Raw genomic sequence first — 19,363 nt, forward strand, 5'->3', positions numbered from 1 at the left:
CTCTCTGAGTGAAGAAATTCCCCCTCATCTCTGTCCTAAATGGTTTAGCCCTTATCCTTAAATTATGTCCTCTAGTTCTGTTCTCACCCGCCAAGGGAAACATTCCTTCTGCATCCAGTCTGTCTAGACCTGTCAGAATTTTATACAATTCTATGAGGTCCCCTCTCAATCTTCTAAACTCCAGTGTGTACATCCCTAAACTACATAGTCTCTCCTCATAGGTCATTCCCGCCATTCCTGGTATCAGCCTGGTGAATCGCCGCTGCACCCCCTCCATGGCAAGAACATCCTTCCTCAGATGAGGCGACCAAAACTGTACACAGTACTCGAGGTGTGGTCTCACCAGTGCCCTGTACAGCTGCAGCAAGGTATCCCTGTTCCTGTATTCTAACCCTTTTGCTATGAAGGCCAGCATACCGTTTGCCTTCTTGACCGCCTGTTGCACCTGCATGCTCGCCTTCAGTGACTGGTGTACAAGAACACCCAGGTCTCTCTGTACTTCCCCCTCTCCCAATCTATTGCCATTTAAATAATAATTTGCCCTCCCGTTCCTGCACCCAAGGTGGATAACTTCGCACTTGTCCACATTATAGTGCATCTGCCATTTATCCGCCCAATCGCCCAGTCTGTCCAAATCGCTCTGGAGCTTCCTGGTCTCTTCCTCTGAGCCCACCCCCCCTCCTAGTTTAGTGTCGTCTGCAAATTTGGAAATGCTGCATCCGACTCCCTGATCCAGGTCATTAATGTAAATTGTGAACAGCTGGGGGCCCAGGACAGATCCCTGTGGTACCCCACTTGTTACTGCCTGCCATTCAGAAAATGAGCCGTTTATTCCAACTCTCTGTTTTCTATCTGACAGCCAGTTCCCTATCCACGCCAAAACTTTCCCCTTTATCCCATGAGCCTCAATTTTCCATGCTAATCTTTTATGTGGGACCTTATCGAAGGCCTTTTGGAAGTCCAGGTACACCACATCTACTGGCTCTCCCCCATCTATTCTACCAGTTACTCCCTCAAAAAATTCCAATAGATTAGTCAAGCACGATTTACCCTTTGTAAATCCATGTTGACTCTGTCCTATCCTGTCCCCATTTGCTAAGTGCTCCGCTATTTCATCCTTAATGATGGACTCCAGCATTTTGCCCACAACTGATGTAAGGCTTACAGGTCTGTAATTACCTGCTTTTTCCCTACCCCCCTTTTTGAATAGTGGGGTAACGCTAGCTACCCTCCAATCCATCGGTACTGTTCCCGAGTCTTCCTTTTTCCTCAACCGGGGATTCCCCTCCACCGTGGATATCAGTGCCCTCGACCGTGTCCAGCCCATTAATTGCACTTGTGATCTCACCCCTTACCCTCCCTCCCAGAGCCATGAAAGGGTTCCGTTTTTCTTCACCATCCACCCCACCGGCCTCCACATGCAACAGATCATCCTCTGCCATTTCCGCCACCTCCAGTGTGATGCGACCACAAAACAGATCTTCCCCTCTCCTCCCCTTTCATCATTACAAAGGGTCTGTTCCCTCCACGACACCCTGGTCCACTCTTCAATCACTCACAACATCACTCCGCATCCCACGGCACATTCCCGTGCAAACGCAGGGCATGAAACCCCTGCCCTTTTACCTCCTCCACTCCCACCATCAAGGGCCCCAAACACACTTTCCAGGTGAAACAGAATTTTATAGAATCATAGAATAGTACAGCACAGAAGGCGGCCATTTGGGCCATTGTGTCTGTGTCCGCTCATTTGAAGAGAAATCTAGTTAGTCTCACTCCCCCGCTCTTGCCTCATAACCCAACACTTATTTTCCCCTTCAAGTATGTATCACATTCTGATTTGAAGGCTACTGTAGAATCTATATCCACCACCCTATCAGGAATTGCATTCCAATCCTAACCAGTCGTTGCATAAAAAAGTTTTACCTCATGACACCCCTGTTTATTTTGCCAATCAGCATACATCTGTGAGTTCTGTTTATCGATAGTTCTGCCATTGGAAATGGTTTCTCTTCATTTACACTATCAAAACTCCTCTTAGCCTTCGCTGCTAGAAATAGAACAAGCCAAGCTTCTCCAGTCTATCCATGTAACTGTAATCCCTGAGCCCTGGATCCATTCTAGTAAATCTCTCCTGTACCCACTCTAAAGCCTTCACGTCCTTCATAAATTGTGGTGCACAGGATTTACTTTTACTTCTTTGAATTTAGTATACAGTATTTTTTGCTCACAATGTCGACTCCTCTGCATTAGGGAGAACAAACGCTGATTGGGTGATCGCTTTGTGGTACACCTCCATTCAGTCCACACCCTTGATCCTGAGTTTCTAGTCACCTGTCATCTTAATTCTCCGCACCAATTCCATTCAGACCTCACTGTCCTCGGACTCCTACACTGTTCCAGTGAAGCTCAATGGAAGCACGAGGAACAGCATCTGATCTTTCGATTCAGCACTTCAGAGCCTTCAGGACTCAACAGTGAGTTCAACGTTTTCAGATCATAACCACTGCTCCCATTTTTTGCACAGCAGTTGCTGGTAATGATTCTGCTTTTGTCATTCTGACCTCATCTATAACCATCTTTTCTTTCTTTACTTGTCCCATTATGACCCCCTTTGGCCTCGCACCATCATCCAATTTGTCATTTCATCACTCCTGATTTCCAGCCGATCACAGAGCTTCCCTTTTGTTCTTTCCTCCCCTCTCCCTTTCCTTGTCTCTGTACTTGTTTAAAAACTGTTACATGCATTCCATTTTCTAGCTGTGATGAAGTGTCACCGATCTGAAACTTTAACTCTGTTTCTCTCTCCACAGATTATCCCTGAGTGTCGATGAGGTTAGTGCATTTGATGTCGTCTATATGGGTTATAGCAAAGCTTTCGATTATGTCACGCATTGCAGAGTGGTCACGAAACTAAGGAAATGTGGCAAGGAAATGTGGCAAGTTGGATCCGAAATTGGCTCAGAGGCAGGAAACAAATGTTAATGATTGAAGGGTGTTTTTTGACTGGAAGGTTGCTTCCAGTGGGGTTCTGCAGGACTAATTACTGGCCCTTTGCTTTTTGTGGTATATATCAGTCATTTGGACTTGAACGTAGGAAGTATGATTAAGAAGTTTGCAGATGATACAAAAATTGGCCGTTTGGTTGATAATGAAGAAGAAATCTGCAGACTGCAGGAAGATATCAATGGACTGGTCAGGTGGGCAGAATAGTGGCAAATGGAATTCTATCCGGAGAAGTGTGAGGTAATGCATTTGGGGAGGGCTCACAAGGCAAGGGAATACACAATAAATGGTAGGACACTGAGAAGTACAGCGCATCAGAGGGACTTTGAAGTGCACGTCCACAGACCCCTGAAGGTAAGCGTCACTGATGGATAATTGGTTAAGAAAGCATATGGGATTCTTGCCTTTATTCGCCGAGGCAAAGAATATAAGAGCAGGGAGGTTATGCTTGAACTGTATAAAACACTAACTAGGCCGCAGCTAGAATGCTGTTGCTATTCTGGTCACCACATTACAGGAAGGATGTGATTGCACCAGTGAAGGTGGAGAGGAGATTTATGAGGATGTTGCCTGGGCTGCGGAATTTCAGCTATGCAAAATGATTGTATAGGCTGGGGTTGTTTTCTTTGGATCAAAGGAGGCTGAGGGGAGACCTAAGTGAGTTGTATATAATTATGAGGGGCCATGATAGAATGGATAGGAAGGACCTATGTCCCTTAGCAGAGGGATCGATAACCAGGGGGCATAGATTTAAAGTAATTGGTGGGAAATTTAGAGGGGATTTGAGGAGAAATGTTTTCACCCCGAAGGTGGTTGCGGTCTGGAACTCACTGCCTCAATGGATTGTTTTTTATTCGCCTATGGGATCTGGGCGTCGCTGGCACAGCCAACATTTAATGCCCATCCCTAGTTGCCCTTGAGGAGCTGGTGGTGGGCCACCTTCTTAAACCGTTACAGTCCGTGTGGTGAAGGTACTCCCACAGTGTAGTTAGGTAGGGAGTTCCATGATTTTGAAATAACGACGATGAAGGATCAGCGATAAACTTCTAAGTTAGGAAGGTGTGTGTAAAGTCTGTGTGTTCTAGTTGTAATTAATAACACACAGACTACAAGATTAAAGTTCAACAGGTCTTTACTGGTTGGAGGTCAGGACGATATGAAATACAATCTTACTACACAGTGCTTATATACCGGTGGTCACCACCGGTACTACGTATACAGCAGCCAGAGAAAGTACTACATCTCTTAAGGTGGAACAGGCTTAAGTTCTCTTAAGGTGGAACAGGTTACATACACCACAGTGTGTGACTTGGAGTGTAACTTGGAGGTGGTGGCATTCCCATGCGCTTGCTGCCCTTGTCTTTCTAGGTGGAAGAGGGCGTGTGTTTGGAAGGTGCTGCCGAAGAAGCCTTGGCAAATTTCTGCACTGTATCTTGTAGATGGTACACACTGCAGCTACGGTACACTGGTGGTGGAGTGAGTGAATTTTTCATGTGGTGGATGTGGTGTCAATCAAACGGGTTGCTTTGTCCCGGATAGTGTCGAGCTTCTTGAGTTGGAGCTGCACTCATCCAGGCAAGTGGGGAGTATTTCATCACACTCCTTACTTGTGCCTTGGAGATGGTGGAAAGGATTTGGAGGATCAGGACATGATACACTCACAGCAGAATAGCTAGCCTTTGACCTGCTCTTGTTGTCACAGTATATATGTGTCTGGCCCAGTTAGGTTTCTGGTCAATGGTGACCCCCAGGATGTTGATGGTGGGGGATTCGGTGATGGTATTGCCACTGATGTGCAGTCGTCAGCAAACATTCTCATTTCTGACCTTATGTTGGAGTAAAGATCATTGATGAAGCAGCTGAAGATGGTTAGGCCTGGGACACTGGCCTGAGGAACTCCAGCAGCGATGTCCTGGGGCTGTGATGATTGACTTTCAATCACCACGACCATCTTCCTTTGTGCTAGGTATGACTCCAGCCAATGGAGCGTTTTCCCCCTGATTCCCATTGACTTCAGTTTTACTAGGGCTCCTTGATGCCACACTTGGTCAACTGCTGCCTTGATGTCAAGGGTAGTCAGTCTCACCTCACCTCTGGAATTCAGCTCCTTTCTCCATGTTTGGACCAAGGCTGTAATGAGCTCTGGAGGTGAGAGGTCTTGGCGGAACCCAAACTGGATATCAGTGAGCAGGTTATTGGTGAGTAGATGACGCTTGATAGCACCATCGATGACACCTTCCTTCAATTTGCTGATGATTCGGTGCAGACTGATGGGGCGGTAATTGGCCGGGTTTGATTTGTCCTGCTTTGTGTGGACAGGACATACCTGGGCAGCTTTCCACATTGTTGGATAGATGCCAGTGTTGTTGTTGTACTGGAACAGCTTGGCTAGAGTTGCAGCTAGTTCTAGAGCAGAAGTCTTCAGCATGATTGCCGAGATGTTGTCGGGGCCCATGGGTTGTAGAGGCCGAAACCATCGTCACATTTAAAAAGTACTTGGATATGCACTTGAACTGCCGTAACCTACAGGGCTACGGACCAAGTGTTGGAAAGTGGGATTAGCCTGGATGCTCTTTGTCGGCCGCCACAGACAAGATGGGCAGAATTGCCTCCTTCTGTGCTGTAAATTTCTATGATTCAAAGATTCCATGACCTGCTGAATGTTTCCAGAATTTTCTGCTTTTATTTCAGATTTCCAGAACCTGCAGTGCTTTGCTTTTGTATTAAAAGGATGATGTTAAGCGAATATATTAAAAGATTGAGCAGTGTTCTTCTTGCGCTATTGCCAGCGAGAAAGTCCCCTAACCTTTCTAAACCCCCCTTGTAGCTGGAGTAGAATAATTGCCTTTGCCTTACAATGCCCGTTAAATTTCAGGTGTGATTTCTGCCTGATCCCTGTGTCCCTCTAACTATATAGTGTCTGTCTAGTACATTTCTGGTGAAATTTCATCCTCACTCTCTGGGTATTAATCTGATGGGCGGATCGCAAACCCTTTCCAGAACCTGACTGATTTAAATCTATGGAAATAATGTAACTAATTAAATATTTAATCAGACACACCAGCTTGCTATAGAATTTCACCCCTCAACAAAAACACACCCATTTCCCATCAATACCCGACTCAACAATGGAACTTAATCAGTAGTTTTTGTTCAACGTCCGCCAAAATGTAGGACTTGCAGTGAAATTCGCTCCCGTTGATGCAGCTCTTGGTAATTAAAGGGTATTCAGCTGCCAAGGGATTAACCTCTGGAATTCCCTCCCTAAACCACTTTTTTATTATACGTTTATGGGATGTGGGCGTCGCTGGCAATACCAGCGTTTATTGCCGATCACAAAATCGCCCTTCAGAAGGTGGTGGTGAGGCGTATTCTTGAACCGCTACAGTCCGTGTGGTGAAGGTACTCCCACAGTGCTGTTCGGTAGTGAGCTCCAGGATTTTGACACAGTAACAATGAAGGATCAGCGATATACTTCTAAGTCAGAATGGTATGTGACTAGGAAGGGAACTTGGAGGTGGTGGAAGTCCCATGTGCCTATGGCCCTTGTCCTTCTAGGTGTTGCATGCAGGCATGGACGGCTTCGTTATCTGAGGAGTTGTGAATGGCTCTGAACACTGCAGGCATCACCGAACATCCCCATTTCTGACCTTATGTTGGAGGGAAGGTCATTGATGAAACAGCTGAATATGGTTGTGCCCAGGACAGTGCCCTGAGCAACACCTGGGGCTGTGATAATTGAACTTCAACCACCACAACCATCTTTCTTTGTGCTAGGCATGACTCCAACCAATGGAGAGTTTTCCCCCCAATTCCCATTGACTTTAGTTTTACTAGGGCTCCATGATGCCAGTGTCGGTCAAATGCTGACTTGACATCAAGGGCAGTCACTCTCACCTCACCTCTGGAATTCAGCTCCTTTGTCTATGTTTGGACCAAGGCTGAAATAATGTCTGGCTGGTCTTGATGTCACACAAACTGGGCATCAGCGCGTAGATATTTGGTGAGTAAGTGCTGCTTGTTATCACTGTCGATGAAAACTTCCATCACTTTGCTGATGATTATGAGCAAACTGATGGGGCAGTAATTGGCTGGATTGAATTTGTCCTGCTTTTAGTAGACACGATAAACCTGTGCAGTTTCCCACATTGTTGGATAGATGCCAGTGTTTTAGCTGTACTGGAACAGCTTGACTACTAACGCAGAAAGTTCGGGAGCACAAGTCTTCAGCACTACAGCTGGGATGTTGTCGGGGCCCATATCCTTTGCTGTATCCAGTGCGCTCAGCCATTTATTGATATCACGTGCAGTGAATAGAATTGACTGTATACTGGCTTCTGTGATGGTGGGGAACTCAGGAGGAGGCCGATATGAATCATCCACTCAGTACTTTTGGCTGAAGATGTTGCAAACACTTCAGCCTTGTCTTTTGCACTCACGTGCTGTGCTCCACCATCATTGAGGATGGGGATATTCATGGAAACTCCTCCTCCCTTTAGTTGTTTCATGGTACACCACTGGATGTGGCAGGACTGTCGAGCTTTGATCTGATCCGTTGATTGTGGAATAGCATAGCCCTTTCTGTAATTTGCTGTTCCACTTTTTATAATGCACTTAGTCCTGTGTTGCAGCTTCCCCAGTTTGGCACCCGTTTTTCGGTACGGCTGGTGCTGCTCCTGGCAGGCTCTTCTACACTCCTTATTGAACCAAGCTTGGTCCCCTGGCTTCGTGGCAATGTTAAATTGAGAAATATGCCAGGTCCTGAGGTTACAGATTTAGGTGGAATACAATCCTGCTGCTGCTGAAGGTCCACAGCGCCTCACAGGTGCCCAGTTTTGAGCTGCTAGATCTGTTCTGAATCTATCCCTTTTATCTTGGCAGTAGTGCCACACAACACGATGGACGGTGTCCTTAGTGTGAAGATGGGAATTTGTGTCCACAATTACTGCGGTTGTCACTGCTACCAATACTGTCATGGACAGATGCATCTGCGAAATGTAGATTGGTGAGGACAGGGTCAGGAGGGTTTTGCCCTCCTGTTGGTTCTCTCACTACCTGTCGCAGGTCCTGACTGGCAACGATGTCTTTCAGGTGTCGGGCAGCTCAGTGAGTAGTGGTGCTACCGAGCCACTCGTGGTGATGGACATTGAAGTACGCCACCCAGAGTCTGTTCTGTGCGTTTGTTACTCTCAGTGTTTCTTCCAAGTGGTGTTCAACATGGAGAGGTACTGATGCGCGATAACCCAGAACTTGCGATCTGTCAAGTTTCTTCTTGACAGATCGTACCCAGCCGCTACAAATTCACTTTCGGTGGCACAGATTTGGGCTATTTGCCCAACTACTGCCCAGTGAATACCCACCAAACCCTTTAGCCTGGCAAAAGTAGGCATAAATCCTTCTTTTACCAGCATGAGCATTTAAATAAATGTTAAAATAATTTTTTTAATGATTTAAACATTCACTTACCTTTAAAATTAGTTCAGGTTAGTTTTAAAATGTTTAACTGTATTATTCAAAAAATTAAATCTCTTTTTAAATGTTTAATTAAAGGGTAATTTAATTAAATTTGACACTGTGATTAACATACAAACATAGAAGATAGGAGCAGGAGTAGGCCATTCGGCCCCTCGAGCCTGCTCCGCCATTCAATGAGATCATGGCTGATCATCCAAATTCAGTACCCTGTCCCTGCTTTTTCCCCATTATTTATTTTTAATTCAGTATTGTGAAATTGTATTTATCAGGTGATTCCTATTCTGCTTATGGGGATTCCGTCCGTAAATGGATCCGATTAAGCACAATCAGAATCCAACCTTTGTCACTTTTTAGCCTGGCTACTTGATCCCAGGGGCGCTTGCGAACCGCCTGCACCCCTGGGATTCGTGGACCTTTATGCAGGCACAGGCCTGCAGGCCCAGGACCGCGAGAGTCCGGAGCTCCGGAGCCATCCGGTAAGTCCAGAGTTTTCTTGCTGTTTGCAAGTGTAGGCGGCAGCAAGGCTCCGACCGCAATTTCCAGGCCAATATTTCCTTATGTGGCTCGGTGTTAATTTTCCTTTGTTATCGCTCCTGTGAAGTGCAATGGGACGTTTTACTATGTTATAGTCCCTGTATAGTTGTTGTTTTATTCCATTTATTGTTAAAGGTCAATAGTATTATTCCATTTGCCTCAACTGAAGATCAAACATGATCACAATACATTGGCGTCCTGTGGTGGTGGATTAAGACTGTATTAAATGACAAGACTCACAGTTAGATTTCAGATAGATAGGCCAAGATAATCAGCGGGCCACATTAGACACAGAAGAATAACTAAAGCTAATGATGCGATTCTACCGGACCTGGTCCCAGAATAGATACTTTTACAAGTATTTTTCATAAACCCTTTAATAAATAAGTGGACACCACAGGACTCACTGTTGGGAAACACATTCACAGTCATGCGCCTCTCAGTCTTTTCAACACAACAGCAAATATAGACATTTCAGTACTCCCTTATTGTATGGAGCAATAGATGTAATGAAGCAGAATTATATCTTCTTGGTTATGTATTATCTAAGAAAAAAATTCATGAAATTACTTAGCCTTAATTAAACAATGCGAATCGAGCATATGTTTTACCAATACAATATCTGAGTAGAACTGCCCATCGGCGAAACTCACATAAGAGTTTTTAGATAAACATGAACCTATTTAAACATATTGGTTCAACTATTGGAGCCTGAAATTCCCGGAGCTGCAGTTCCACCGTTCGAGGGTGGAACAGAGAATATGTGAGCAACAGTGAGAGGTGGGAGTGAGTGGGAGTCGAGATTGACTCAGGGAGCAGATTGAAAGCTTTGATCTAGAGCATGTAGTGACACTGTACTTTTATCAGATGAATGGAGAGACAGAGAGAGAGAGACAGACAGAGACGGATAGATATGGAGAGACACAGGCAGAGAGAGCAATGCAGACTGAGACACAGACAGAGATGAGGAGAGTGAACGCATTTAACTACAGCATGCGGCGGCCCTGTACAAGATCAAAGGGATGGATAGAACGTTAGAGAGAGAGACATAGAGAGAGAGAAATGTTAAAATGCACAGAGAGAGAGAGCCAAAGAGAGCGAGAGAGACAGAGAGAGAGAGTGCTAGAAACAGAGAGAGGAGTTTGAAACCAATGAACTAGAGCACGTGAGTAACCTGTACCCTAAACAGAGGAATGGATTGATAGAGAGATAGACAGATATACAGATAGATAGATAGATAGATAGATCGATAGGCAGATAGACAGATAGAGAGATAGAGAGATAGACAGATGCTAGATAGGTATATAATTAGATAGATAGATAGAGAGATTGAAAGATAGAGAGATAGATAGATAGACAGATAGATAGACAGATAGATAGACAGATAGATAGACAGATAGATAGATGATAGATAGACATATAATAGATAGACAGATAGATAGATAGATAGATAGAGATATAGATAGATAGATCGATAGATAGATAGACAGAAAAAGATAGCGAGATAGATATAGATAGACAGATAGATAGACAGATAGATGGAGAAAGAGATAGATAGATAGAGAAATTGATATATTGTTAGATAGAGAGATAGATAGATAGATAGATAGAGAGAGATAGACAGAGAGATAGACAGATGATAGATAGGCAGATAGATAGATAGACAGAGAGATAGATAGAGAGATAGAGAGATAGATAGAGAGATAGTCAGATAGACAGATAGATAGAGAGATAGATATACAGATAGATAGATCGATCGAAAGATAGATAGACAGACAGAGATAGCGAGATAGATAGATATAGATAGACAGATAGAGAGATAGATAGATAGATAGATAGATAGATAGATAGAATGATAGATAGATAGATAGATAGAAAGATAGATAGATAGATAGATAGATAGATAGATAGATAGATAGATTGATAGATAGATAGATAGATAGATAGATAGATAGATAGATAGATAGATAGATAGATAGATAGATAGATAGATAGATAGATAGATAGATAGATAGATAGATAGACAGGGAGATAGACAGAGCGATAGACAGATGATAGATAGACAGATAGATACATCACAGGAATGGAGAGAGAGACCACAAGACAATAGAATGACGGAAACAGAGAATCTGGAGCAGGCAGTGTGATAACGGGGGTAAAGTTGCAGGAGGATTTAACAAGATCAGGAGAGAGTGGCACAACTGGTAGAGGCCGATTTCAGGGAAAGTTAAAAGAAGGAGAAAGACTGGGGAAGCCATTTCATGGGCTTTCTCTTCACGCTCATTTAATGTCATTTGGCAGACATACACCGACATTAAAGAGCTTATGAGAAAAATATACTGTGCTGGGCAGAGCGAATGGGATGAGAGAGTGCGGCAGGAAAGTGGCCGAATCATACCGGTGTGCTGCATGTTCTACTTCATTGTTCTGACCTTCTAGACATGCAGGAGAAGCAGTCCCTCTCCTCCATGTACAAGATCCACGACCAAGTTACGGTGCGGCTTTTGGGCAAAAAGGGAACCAGTTTCACGGATTGAGGACTTAGGGTAAGAGCACTGGCAGACTGTGATATAGCAACCGTGGGGCACTCAATTCCAAGATGGGAACACTTCTACTAAACCCCCAAACATGGGGCCATGTCTTATCAATTCCGTAGTTGGTGTTGCATGAATCTGGTAAAAGGTGCTGCACTTAATCATCTAGAACATTAAGAAGAATGACACCGCATCAGCGACCCTGTGTCACGGCATCCACCGTGCTGAAGGCAGATGTCCCATCTTATGTCTAAATGGGAATCTCTGGGACTCGGGAGGACAATCACCCTGTGATTGTAAATCCCGTTTTGTTCTGCAGCGGATATTTTACATTAGAGGCAGAAAGTCCAAAGATGTGCAGGTTAGGTTGATTTGGCTATGATAAATTGACCCTTAGTGTTAGAGGATTAAATACGTGGGGTTACGGGGATAGGGTGGGATATGTGTCGGTGCAGGCTCGATGGGCCGAAATGGCCTCTATCTGCACTGTAGATTCTGTGATTCTGTGATTCTGTGAAAGTGATATCGGGAAAAACACATGTGCCTGAGTGACAGTTTAGGCTGCGCCTCCTTTTTCACCAGACCCAGTCATATAGGCCGCCAACTAAAGGGGGATTGCCCGTGGAGCTGCTCTCTACCCCTGTATAGTCCAGGGAGAGGAACACTCGGGGACGCTGTTAAAGTGAATAAACCAAAGACTGAAACTCTGTTCAGACTGAGATCATTATAGTTGCAGTACAGGGGGAGCCACTGGAACCATTCTGGAGCCGATCACTGATATTAAACTCCAGCTTTAGTGCGTGTAAGGGACAAAGGGAATTCTACCGGCTGAATAACAATCATGGTATTTATCCAGAATGGAGAATGATTTCACATTAACATCTTAATATAATTACCTCAATATGTTATAATTTAAAGCAACTGCTGCTCTAATGTGTGAGGTGACCTGTTGCTGCTCCGGACCTGTCCCAATGGGTTTATCGGTCCAGCTCTAGCCCGGCTGGTGCTGACTGCCAGCGCGAATGGTGACCAGCCCGACTCGGGAATCTCCCGGCTCGGAGTGTTCATGGATCTCACATTCTCCTCTCTGTATCGGTGAAGTCAATTTAAAAAAGTGAGCACCGCTCCACTATGAACCGCTCTTGGGAAAGACATTAACTGGTATTGAATCCATTTGATTGTCGGTGTTTAATCACTCAATGCTGTTCCGTTTACTTCCGTGCTGGGTAAAGTGCTGCAGCACATCAGAAAGTGAGCGGATTCATTCTTCTTTATATGTACTATAATGATAATATCAGTAATAATGATCAGTAAAGTTGGTCTGAGAACAATGTTACCTCTCATGCGGTTTTACATCCGTGTTTCCCTGATTGAATCGTGTTTTCACTCACAAACCGGTATTCAGTGTTGAATAACAGTCTGAGTGAAGTTAGCTCGGCGGCTTGCAGTCAGAAGCAAATGCAGGCACTGTGGGAGTCCGGGCCTCACAGTGGGGCAGAAGAGATTGTAGCTCTGTGGGGCTATTGGAGATTTCATAGTCAGGGGAATATACAGGTATCTCTGCAACCAAAAATATGAGTTCCCAATGGTGTGTTACCTCCCTGGTGCCAAGGTAAAATATATCATTGAACGGGTGCAGGGCATTGTGCAGGAAGGGGAACAGGAGAAGTTGTGGTCCATATTGGAAACAATGGCATTGGCAGGAAAGGGCTGAGGTCAAACAGGCAGAGTTTCAGAAGCTAGGGCAAAGATTAAAGAACAGGTCCTCAAAGGTGATCTGCTCTGAATGACTCCCAGTGCCACGTTCCAGTGAGCACAGAAACAGGAAGATCGTGCACGTGTATGCGTGGCTGGAGCAGTGGTGCAGGAGGGAGGGCTTCCGATTCCTGGGTCATTGTGACCAGTTATGGGGTAGGGGGGAATCTATCCAGGCAGGACGGGTTGCACCTGATCAGGGCTGGGACCAATGTCCTCATGGGGAGCTTATTTCGTGCTCTGGGCGAGGGTTTGAACTAAATTGGCCGGAAAAAGGGCAGCAGGACGCAGCAACAGAGAGGAGAGACCAGGTGCATAGAAATCTAGGAGGGGCAAACATTAACAGAACAAACAATAACTTATTAAGTGCAGTAAGTAAATGGAGAAAGAAACAAAGCCGACTACCATGGTGTTGGAATGCATGTGTGTTAGTGCGAGGACTGCTACAGATAAAGTAGACGAGCTACAGTTGCAAGTTGCCACATGGGGTTAAATAAATTCAATATGACAGAAACCTGGCTTAAACATGGGCAGGAATGTTAACTGAACATTCATGGATATAATGTAGTAAGGAGGGAGAGGGAAGGGTAACAGAAAGGAGGGCTGGCAGATTTCATCAAGGGTAATATTACAGTTATAAAGAGGGACGATATACTAGATGGTTCAAACACTGAATCTATCAGCTTAGAGTTAAGGAACAGAAAAGGAGCTGTTACATGTCCGAGGAATGAAACAGTACTGGACCTAGTTCTGGCAAACAAAGAAGGGGAAGTGCAGTGTGATTCAGAGTGGGAACATTAACCGGCCTTCAAGGCAGAAATGAAATAGAAATTAAAATAAAACGTAAAAATGTGGTTCTTTAATTTACAGAATACAATTGAAAATGAGGCAGAATACAGAGAGTGCAGAGGGCAAATGAAAAAGTATATAAGAGCAAAGATAGAGTATGAGAAAATATTAGCTTGCATTGTTAAAGGGAACCAAAAATCTTTGATAAATCTATAAAAAGTGAAAGGATAGTTAAAGGAAATGTATGGCCGATTAGGGGCAAAAAAGGAAATATTCTTCTGGAGGCAGAGGGCATGACTGAGCTACTGAATGAACAATGTGCATCTATCTTCACAAAAGAAGAGGAGTGGGGAGTATAGATCTTGGATAGGATGAAAAAGATAGAAAGATGTTGCTAAATATGTTGGCATCATTCAAATTTAACAAGTCACCCGGTCCAGATAAATGAATCCTAGGTTGCTAAGGGAAGCTAGGATGGAGATAACAGACGCTCTGACCACAATCTGTCAATTTCCTTGGATATTGGAGTGGCGCCAGAGGACTGGAGGATTGCAAATGTTACACACCTCTTCTAAAAAGTGGAGAGGAATAAACCAGGAAACTGCAGGCCTGTCAGTTTAACTTCAGTGGTGGTTGGAAGAAACTACTGGAGACCATTGTCAAGCACAAAATGAATTCTCACTTGGAGAAGCATAGGTTAATAACGGACAGCCATCCCTTAATTGTTAAAGGTAATTCATGAAGGGATGGTGGTAACTTCCATAGTACATTGGTTAAGGAATAGGATGCAGAGAGTAGTGGTGAAGGAAATTTTCTCTGACTGGATAGAATGATGAAGTGGGGTCACGCAGGGTCGGTGTTAGGCCCATTGCTTTTCTTGCAATCTATAAATGACCTGGACTTTGGTATAGGGAATATAATTTTGAATATTACGGGTGATGTAACATTTGGCAACATATTAAATAGTGAGCACTATAGTAGCAGAATTCAGGAAGACATAGACATACAGGTAAAATGGGCAGATGCATGGCCAATGCAATTTAAGGTGGTTAAGTGTGAAATGTTGCACTTTGAGATGAATAATATGGAGAGACAGTATAATATAAATGGTACTATTTTGAGGGGTTGCAAGAACAGAGGGAACTGGGGAGCATATTGACCAATCTTTGAAGGTGACTGGGTAAGTTGAGATGGTGGTTTAGAAAGTGTATGTGATACTTGGCTTTGTAAATAGGCGCATTGAATATAAAAAAACTAGGAAATAATGCTAAAACATCAGAAATCTCTGGTTCTGCCTCAGCTGGAATATTGGATATAATTCTGCGCACCACACTTTAGAAATGATTATCGGGTTATAGGCAAAAAGCTGGGAATGTGGAACTAAATTGAACAGCACTTTCAAAGAGCCGGCACAGGCGTAGCGGGCCGAATGGCCTCCTTCTGTTCTGTATGATACTGTGATCCGGATGCGGGGTCGGTGACTCATTTCGTTTATCAGACTCACGCAGCTCAACGGCAGCGGGTGGAACCTGGGCTCTTTGCATCTATTAATGGGCAGGTTATTTCTCATTGGTGTATTTAAACAGACTGCAATTCACGGGTAACTCCTGCCAAAATCTCTTGGTTATTTTGAAAGAAACATTGGTTTCTGTACAAACCGTTATCAAAGAATTTAGTCCCATTTCAGTCGGGGTGTCGGAAGGTGCTGGAGGGCCCGCTCGGTATCTGCGAACAACATTCGGTTAATGTTCAGGTCCCGTCCCTGTAACCAGCTCCGGGGACGATGCTGCGGTCCTTCCTGACCCTCTTTTTACTGCAGCTTCTCAACTGTGAGTCATCGCTGATTATTATTATTATAATCTGTGCCTCATTTATATAATTATTGATCTTTACTACTGAACACATTGAGATGATGTGGAAATTAAATGTTGTTTTCCTGAATTTTAATCGTGTCATGAAGAGTTTAATGAGATATCGGGACAGGTTTCTCCATCGCTTTCCACCTGCGGCTCTTGTACAGACAGAGCAGACTGGAGTTGAAAATCTGATTGGATTATTTAAACTGAGCCTGTTAGAAATAGAGCACGTTCACTGATAGGATAGAGTGTATCGGAGTCTGGGTCCATTTACAGAAAACTGGCATGTTTTATTCAAGTTTGTCATTCATTGGGATCGTATGAAGTGAATAGTGACATTGTTATTAAATTTGTAGAAGTTTTTAGGCTGTTTGTTTGATTTTAAAGGAATCAACTCTCCATTTCTGTCAGTGAGAATCAGCGCGATTAGAATATTGTTCATCTGATTAACACTTACTTTAAATTCCCAGTCGGGATTTGTGTCAACATTCGATTTAAATCCGAAATCGGTCTCAAATACCACGGCAGTTTAGTTTAATTTTGTCCCCTGCAGCTCTTGTACAGACAGAGCAGACTGGAGTTGAAATTCTAATCGGATTATTTAAACCGAGCCTGTTGGAAGTAGAGCACGGTCACTGTTAGAATAGAGTGTATCAGAGTCTGGGGTGTAAGTGAACTCACTGAGTGTGGAACACCAGTAAAAGCTGCACCTGCTGCCGACTGAATCCGCACACACATTTCTGTCACAATAACGAAATATATTTCTATGGTTAAATTTATTTTACTTTATAAAACTGATTGGATATTAAATTCTAAATACTAAAATTCTGTTTTGTAGATAATTTAAGAACGTTTTCTGCATACCATAGAATGGAGAATAAAGCATGAAATGTATATCACTCCCTGATCATTTTCACAAATCGCCTGCTGATCAATTTCAATCTGAAGAAAACTGACATATTTTATTCAAATCTGCCATTCATTGGGATCGCATGAAGTGAATGTTGAAATGTTTTATGCAATTTGAAGAATTCTCATTTAAAACATATTTTGGGTTGGTTGTTTTATTTTTATTTCCATCAACTACAAATAGGGAAACTTTACCCATTTCTGCCGATGTCATTCTATTCAGACATAAGAATATTTTACATCTGAATAGCACTTATTTTAAATTCCCAGGTGAGCCTTGAGCGATATATAGATTTTAAACCGAAATCTAAAACACTACCGCAGCAGTTTTGCTTTGTTTTGTCCCGCGCGGCTCCTGTACAGACAGAGCAGACTGGAGTTGAAATTCTAATCGGATTGTTTAAACTGAGCCTGCTAGAAGTAGAGCGCAGTCACTGTTAGAATAGAGTGTATCGGAGTCTGGGGTGTAAGTGAACTCACTGAGTGTAGAACACCAGTCAAAGCTGCACCTACTGCCGACTGAACACACACACACATTTCTGTCACGGATATTTCTCAGTAGAAGCGCTGACTAACACTGTGTGGTACAGTGACCTGAAATATTTTAAATAATTTATTCAGTATTAGAACGTTGGAAAATGAATTTAAATATTGTTAACTACTAACTAGACGTGGAAACAATACTGTTTCAATTAGCATTAATTAACAGTATAATCATTGTTAAGTTCACTCTCCAAAAAAATGTTACTGAAATTTCCAAACTCTCCGGGATTGTGCGTATTGTTGTTTAGTGAGTGATGATCTTCAAAATTATGAACTTTCACCTGAAATTAATCATTATATTTCATACATTTATATTAACAGTGTCACGTAATAATTAAGGTTTCTCAGTCTCCTTCCACATGCCCCATGTTTTTATACAGTGCCATGTAGTGTTTAATGAGATTTCGGGACTGGTTTCTCAATCTCCTTCCAACTGCTCGATACTTTTTGTTGAGTTTGTCAATCGATAACTTCATTCATTTTCTCGCTGTTTCCAGAATGTGTTTGGTTATATTTTTTAATCTCCATCATTTACAAAGTCTGGATTACTAACAGGGAAACCTTCCCGCACTATTATCAGATACATTGTACGCTTAACGAAAAATGTTAACGTGATTCATTGTATTTGATGTTATAAAACTGATTGGAAACTAAAATCCTGTTTGGGAGATATTTTAAAGAACATTTTCTGCAAATCATAGAACGGAGAAAAAACATGAAATGTACTTCACTCCCTAAATCATTTTCACAAATCGCGTGCTGATCAAATTCAATTTAAAGGTAATGGGCATATTTGATTCAAATGTGTCATTTATTGGGATCGTATGAAGTGAATGTTGAAATGATTTCTTTAATTTGTAGAATTTTAATTTAATACATATTTTGGGTTGTTTGTTTGATTTTAAAGTTCCATCAACTTCAAATTGTAAACAATTGTTCAATTCTTTCGATGTCAGTAAACATCTGTATTATATATTGAATCTGATAAACACTTACTTTAATTTTCAGAGGAGATTTTTGTCAAATTTAGATTTAAAACCGAAATCGTGCACAAATTCCGCCCAGTTTGGTGTATATTGTTCCCTGCGGCTCTCGTACAGACAGAGTAGACTGGAGTTGATATTCCAGTCGGGGTTTCAAACCGAGCCTGCTGGAAGTAGAGCGCGGTCACTGCTAGAATAGAGTGTATCGGAGTCTGGGGTGTAAGTGAAATCACTGAGTGTAGAACACCAGTCAAAGCTGCTCGTACTGCCGACTGAACCAACACACACATTTCTGTCACAGATATTTCTCACTAGAAGTGCTGTCTGACCCCATGTGATACAGAGAATTGACCTAATTTTTTTTAAATAATTTCTTCAGCTTTGGACTGTTGGACAAGGAATATAAATATTGTAAAGTTAAATATTAACTAGAGGTGAATCCTATATTACTTCAGTTAGTAATCATTATCAATGGAGGTCTTATCAAGTACACTCTTAAAAATGATGTTATTGAAAGATCCTAAATCTCCCCGGGATTTGCTGTTTGAGTATTTTTGTTTAGTTAGTGCGGATCGTCAAAACTATGAGCTTTTTATATTAAATTATGCTTTCTATTTCATACATTTGGAAGAACAATGTCAAGTAATAATTAATGTTTCTCAGTCTCTTTCCAAATGGTCCATAATTTTGCTACAGTATCATGAATATAATGAGATAACGGGACATGTTTCACAATCTCCTTCCACGTGTCCCATCTATATATATAAAAGACCTCTTCTGTCTGTCTGTCTGTCTGTCTGTCTGTCTGTCCGTTCTCTATACGTTCGAAAATTATAGAGCATACCTACACGTGCGTCACATCAAAAGAAAGCTTACGATTACGGACCGGTCATAGGCGTATTTACTTTTCCGTCAGACAAAAATCGTACCCACGGTATCCAAAAAACGTTCAAAATTCCGCTCATTAAATGGGAAAAGT

At 42.8% G+C, this 19,363-nt stretch overlaps 1 protein-coding gene across 1 annotated transcript in view; it reads left to right on the forward strand.

The window, feature by feature from the left end:
• Window positions 1–19,363, forward strand: part of LOC147098097 (scavenger receptor cysteine-rich domain-containing protein DMBT1-like) — a 158,683-nt gene that overhangs the window by 49,960 nt on the left and 89,360 nt on the right. The window lies entirely within an intron of this gene.

This window comes from Somniosus microcephalus, chromosome 30 (assembly GCF_052327205.1).
Source record: "Somniosus microcephalus isolate GS21.2 chromosome 30, FLI_Smic_1.0, whole genome shotgun sequence".
In the NCBI taxonomy this organism is placed as follows: Eukaryota; Metazoa; Chordata; class Chondrichthyes; order Squaliformes; family Somniosidae; genus Somniosus; species Somniosus microcephalus.